General features: G+C 38.5%; 1 pseudogene; it reads left to right on the top strand.

Moving 5' to 3' along the window:
- Positions 1-1,058: 1,058 nt before the first annotated feature.
- LOC122810559 lies at positions 1,059-3,252 on the top strand (annotated as a pseudogene).
- The last annotated feature ends 3,546 nt before the right edge of the window (positions 3,253-6,798 follow it).

Genomic DNA, 6,798 nt, shown 5'->3' with positions numbered 1-6,798 from the left:
GGACATTATCGGACATCTCTTAACTGTCTGCCTTCTTTTCTTACTTTTACTCAGCTGCTTTTTTGAAGTGGGCTGTGATTACATTTTATGATCTGCTGACAAAGGAGATGCAAGAAGTTCATGTCCTTATACGTCCTTTTGTATTCAAAAACAGAACAGGACAGAAAAACAGAAAAGGTCACACTTTTGAAGGCAAACATGTTTTGCATACCAAATGTGTTACTAGTAGAAAAACAAAAAGACAGGAAAAAATATAAATAACATTTTTAAATCAGTTTTCCTTGGCCTGGCTTTAGCCCTGGCACTGCATTAACATATTACACATTTGACAGGTTAGGCAGTTTATCATCGTCTTTGTATTTAGCACATTTGCTGCCATGCTTGGTTAATGAGTAAAAATGGGGACAGTAAGAAAACAGATGGTCAGGACACATCAAATCAGGAATAAAACAATGTACAGAAAGTTGGAAATAATGGAATAATAATGGATAAGAGATATAAATTTGCACGTGTAATTTACAGTTATCACTTAGCTGAATAAAAAATAACTCAGTATGAAGATACGAGAGGGCACTGGTAGCAAGAAAAGCTACTGAAAGTATAAGACTAAACAAAGCTAAGAGCTAGTAGATGTGTGAAATAGCAACAACAGTAAATGGATACATGGGCTGGTATGTCTTCCTGAGGCTGTGAAATGAGGTTGAAGATGGCACTGAAGATTGGATTAGGATGAGCATTCGGTTGGGGTGTGGTGTTTATGGAAACATTATAAATAATTCAAGGGAGAAAATCTGAGACAGTCTTGATATAGGTGCATATTTACACAAAATTAAGCAAACTGATTCTATGATCTAATATAAGACTTTCCGAAAATTACCCTTTCCAGTTAACAGTCACGAGGAACTGCAGGGGCTTACTGATCACAAGCTTTATTTCTGTATGTCATATGACAATAGTTGATAGCAGGCGTCGAGGTAGCTGTGGTGTGGCAGACAGGCTTGGGAGGAATACAGACGAGGTTGTGACGATTAGCTGCGGTTTTAATTTTGCATAAGTTGTGCCAGCATCCATCATGTGGCATTCATTAGTTACAGTTTGTCTCCTCCTGGGTTTTGCCAACTCTCGAAGCTTGTCATCTTCCTCCACCTGGTCACAAGATATAATCAACCACATTAACAAATGAAATACTACATGAAAGTCTGGACAAAACTTTTGCAATATGGATCAGAATTATTTGAAGCATCTGTGTGGTACAATTCTGCATGATCCAAAATTGCCTTTAAAGACTTCTTATTCTGGAAAAGTGAAGCTGCCTGATAACTTTGATTCATGAACTCAGTGGCCCAATTGTCCAACAATCCGAGAGATCCAGGATCAGGGATCTTGTGTCTCATGTTGGACATTTGGTGCTGTAGAGTCCATGTCTTACCATGTCTGCATCCACTCTACGGAAAAGCAAAATGTGGAGGTATCTGCTGAAGCTCTGCTTTCATATTTATTTATTTATTTATTTACATTTGTTGACCGGGAGTGTCTGACTGGATGTAGGTCCATTTTCAGCGGAGGTCCAGGGAGAAAAGCTCCACAGTTAAAATAAACAGACAGTAGTTACATTGGATTACATAGCGATTAACAATTTAACATAGCAATTACTTACAACATATTTACAGATGAAGAACATAGTACATCAGTAGACAACTAGAATCTTTATCTGTGAAGTACATAACAGACATTAACAAATGTTACAATAAGAAGTTCCTGCTGTATAATAAGTAATAGGCTTATGAGCATCTGAGCTTGCTATAATCAAAATAGTTAGTGGAGTGGAAAGAAAGGTAGTGGTTGGATGGGGTGGGTGATATTAGAGTAGGAGTTGTAAGGGCATAGCCAGCATGTTTTTAGGTGCGCTTTTAGTAAAGTTTTGAAGTGGGTGCATGATGGAACGAAGGTAAATGTGGGTGGAAGGGAGTTCCATAATTTGGCTATGGTGCAAGAGAATAGTGCTTCACCAGCAGAGTTATTGGCTTTAGTTATCTGCAAGTGATTTTTGTTGCTGGATCTTAGTGGCCTGGTGGTGTGACAGGGTTGGAGTAGATTCTGGAGGGATGGGACATTTAGAGGATGGTTTACTAGTCTGTGGGCAAGTGAGAGTTGATACCACTGAAGGAGGTGAGGGAGTTCAAGCCAGCCCAGTTCAGCAAGTGAGAGACAGTGGTGACTATGGTAGGATGCCCCTGTGGCGAATTTGGCGATTTTGTTGTAGCAGGTCTCTAGCTTGTTTAGATCGCATTGTCTTAGGTTGGTATATATTGGAGAGGCATAAAGTAGGGTGGAGATAAGGTGGGAATTTGCTATTGAAATCTTTGCTGCTTTGGTGAGAAGTTGCTTATTTCTGTATAACACTCCTAGTTTTTTGTGGACTTTTTTTATGGTCATGGATATGTGAATTTCAAACTTTATTTTATTGTCTATTTCCACTCCTAACTATTTGGTGTGTTAAGTTGGGTTTATAGTGGTGTTGTCTTTTGCTGTGATGTTAAAGTGAGAGTTGTTTTGAGTATGTTTGGTGGGTTGGAAGATGAGTAGTTTAGTTTTGTTTGGGTTAAGTATTAGTTGATTAATTATAAATTAATTAATTCATGCTGTGGCTTTGAGTGTGGAATGGGATGCAATGGTGGCTATCCATCGAGAGCATGGCAGTACTGGACTGAAAGTGGCTTGGTGTCTGGGGGGCTGTATGGTTCTGGCATAGGTTGTAGGCCATACACTATTCCTCCCTGTGAACATCACGTGAATGACTCACGGCCATCATGTTCTGGAGAAGGAGGTGCCACACCACCCTGTGTGAAAAAGTGTGATGCTGGTTATACTCCTTCATACGGAAAGGACAAGATTTACGGTGAATCTGCCTATAGTGTCCCTTCCTCTCCTGAAAGTATAATGGAAGAAATTTATAAGAATTGCCCCATGGAGGGGGCCTTTACTGTGTATGAGGACTTCCTGCTGTATAAATCAGGTGTGTACCAGCATCACACTGGAGAAGCAGTCGGGGGTCATGCTATTAAGATCTTGGGTTGGGGCATAGAAAACAACACTCCTTACTGTCTGACTGCTAACTCATGGAATACAGACTGGGGTGATAATGGCTACTCCAAAATCCACCGTGGGCAGGACCATTGTGGTATTGAGTCTGAGATTCAGGCTGGAATTCCAAAAAATGCAGCAGAGCTTTCTAACAGCATCCTCATTTGAAAAGTACAAGAAGTGTTTTATAGCAACACAGTCAGAGAGAAAACATTACTGAAAATTGCTGCTTTTATTTTAAATTTAAGGACATACTTTTTAACTGTTATAATGAAAGCCAGTTCCAAATCATGCTTGCCTAAGTGCAATTAGGTTTTACATTTTTAATTGTATTAGTTTTAGCCTTCTGTTTACATGAGACTGCTTATAAGAATGATATCTTTTATAACTGACCATAAATTGAGAACCACGTTTTTTTAATCAGTACATTCTAATTGGGAGACTTTTTTTTTGCTCTAATTTGCATGTAAACTGTATTGTGTATTGTAGTCCCAAAGGTGGGGGGGGGGGGTCTGCAGTAACTGACTTTAGTCCTGCTTATGAGAACTTCCCACTGTCCTACTAGCAGTCTTGCTGATATCAGAACACTACAAATTCAGACATTCACAGGACATGGCATCATTTACATTCAGTTTAATCAGCACGGAAAAATATATTCCATCGGCTGATATATTACCTAGTAAGAATTTTCATTGTTCACCTACAGCACATAAAGATGAGGCAATTGCTCTTATAAGTCAATCATTCAGTGCCACTGTAAGTGAAACAGCATTTTCCAAAGTTGCCCCATCTTGAAGCAATCAGCTTCCAGCAGATGCTTGATATGAACATAATCAGAAAAAAAAAAGAAAAAAAAAACAACCAATATGACAAAAATAGCAACATTACAGAAAAACTCCAGAGGAAATGGCTCAACCAGGAATTTATTGCATAAGCATTTTTATCCTATGCAATGTCAGGTATATGTGATGTGAACATAAGTCTACCGGACTCCAAAGAAACAGAGAGAGCATCTTAACTTCTGTAAACAAGTATAAATGTAAGTTTAGTTAACCAGGAAAGTCCGACTAGGTTCTATAGATCCTGTTTTCAACGGAGGCCCAGGGAGAAATGCTCCAGAAGCATGTCTTTAGAATGTGGGAGGAAACCAGAGTACCTGGAGAAAATCCACGTGAATGCAGGGAGAACATGTAAACTCCACACAGAAGGCACCCCAGCTGCGAATCGAACCGGAGAACCTCTTGCTGTGAGGAGACAGCATTAACCGCTGCACCACTGTGCTGCCCGAAACATGCTTTAGATATACAAGCTAGTTCATAAACATAATGCCCTATTTGAGTAAATACTTCACTGTCCTATCATGCATTTTCTAGATGATACAAAGATTTTATTTTTTGGAAGTTTCTTATGAATTATCTCTGCATTTGATATTGTCTCATTTTAAACGACTTACTAGCGATGTTTTACATGTGTCATTGCCTATGTTAATTTCAAGTTTTATTTTCTTTGTAAGTTATGTTCTCAGATTGCAACTGCATTTTACTTATCATTGCCTTTTCTTTTTATTTATATTTACTTTATAGATTCTTTAACCAGTTAAGCCAACTGTGTACAAGTGTCCCTTTTCAGGGGTGACCCAGAAGTCACACAGCAAGCAAACGAAGATGGAATAAATCAGACCCTGTACCCTTACTTACAGGGATCAGGTACAAAGTACACTATAGCTGGCAAAGGAAAAGCGGTGAAGCAACACTACTAATTGTCATACAACTGTGCGACTCTGATGCTCATTTACTACGTGATAAATATGCGTCTGTTATTTCTCTTTGATTCTCTCCTCAAAACAGGTTGGCTTGTTGCAGCAACATGAAATCTTTACTCGAATACAGAAAATATAATTTATATAGGACTCAGATAAACATTTGTTCGTGTGAATACACACCAGTGCATACCAATAAAGGTTTCGCAGAGGATGCATGCCTTTCCTGCACCTCTCACAGAGTGGCAAGGGGACCTCATCCCCATAACCTCCATTCACATTATTGTTCTCACTTCAAGGTGAGTGCAACTATAAGGAAGCATGTGAACTTGGAGAAATAATAATGCAGTACAAGCAAGGCAAACACAACACATGAAGTAACAAAGGCACCAAAGATGAGAAAACAAGATGGACATGGACAGCGCAGTGGTAACATTGTTGCTTCATAATAACAGGTTCTCTGGTTTGATTCTCAGTTGGCATGCCTTCCTTTGTGGAGTCTGCATGTCCTCCCTGCATTCGTGTGGGTTTCCTCTGGGTGCTCCGGTTTCCTCCCACGTTACGAAGACATGCATCTGGAGCATTTCTCCCTGGGCTTCATTTGTGTTGGCTTTGTTCCAAGTTGGACTTTCCCGGTTAACAAATGTTAAATAAAATAAATGAAAAAATGTTGCTTGCCACAAGAAAAACAAATTTTCTGCCTTAAAATACAAGAATGGAAACTTCTAATAAAATTTGTAAAGTGGTTTATTGTAGCGGTTTATATGCGCAGGTTTTTAAAATGTGGCTTCGTTATAAAAAAATGCAATTAGAATGTTACAACAGCTTATTTTTTCAAGCCTCTTATTATCCTATGCACCTCATTTTTCTTCAGTCTTTCATTCACATACACAACAAAGTTTAATACTGGAAAAATAAATCAGGTTCTTTGAAGAGTTAAGCAAACAATTACACTATTTTGCTGGCCTTGGGGTGAATTTCTGTATTTCTTTATTTTTCGACTGATAATTGGGCAGTAGCAATTGTGAAAGAGTTTGAATTTTATGGAGGAGAGAAGGAAGACATTACATGATGTAACAAGTAGACAGCTGAATTTATGAAAGGTAATACAATATTCAGTGTTACTTCTTAAAGTTGAAAACTGATGGATTTTGCCAACAGTGGTTTGGATTACTTGTGTGTTTGGACTGGAACAGAAAACTATGATTGTTAAGGTGTATTCCAGTTTTGTTATGAGCACATCCTTTGCCAATGACCTTCTGGAGTCAGTAGTTAGATGGTTAGATATTGACTGAGTAAAAAAAATTGAATTGAGTTGTAATGTTACCAACTATTAGTTGAACATTTCTTTTAAGGACAGGATAAGACACATTCATAGACAAAAATAATTCTATTTTGCAGCATTTGGACAGTTTCCCCTGTGAGTTTCATAAGGTGATGTCAGTCAACTGTAATTTTTAAGGGCACTGAATGTTGCAGTAAGTTTTATGTTTATTGAAAGTCCTTGTGTTGGTAACCCAGCTTCACAGCTAATTAAAATCACTCAGTTCAGTTTGTATTGACTAAAGTTTGGGATCTGACTATAGAATAAGAAAAAAAAAATCTGCATGAAGCTGCAAATGATGCTAGGCGTGTGTTAGTGAGGTCATTAATAACTAAGACACAGGATAATAGGAATTACAAGTTAAGTCATGAGATCATCTGTAGGCTTACTAATACCTACCCTCAAGATGTACCACTTGCTTCTAGAAGGCAAAGCAGGTCAGACCAAGAATGAATTTGAGAACGCCTATCCAATTGTCAGTGCTCATCCTGAAGAATTCAGTGATGTCAATGTGTTGAACAGGAGGGGAAAAAAGGAGAGAAAAAAACTGGAATGAGTTCACAAGTTTGGTGACTGCTATGACAGTACAAGGTGTGGAGAAGTGCTTGCCAGATATATCTGCAAAGGACCT

This window comes from Protopterus annectens, chromosome 9.part0 (genome assembly GCF_019279795.1).
Source record: "Protopterus annectens isolate FY-2018-M chromosome 9.part0, PAN1.0, whole genome shotgun sequence".
NCBI classification, from domain to species: Eukaryota; Metazoa; Chordata; order Ceratodontiformes; family Protopteridae; genus Protopterus; species Protopterus annectens.
Note: the sequence above shows the minus strand (reverse complement) of the source record. Positions and strands in the feature narration are given on the sequence as shown.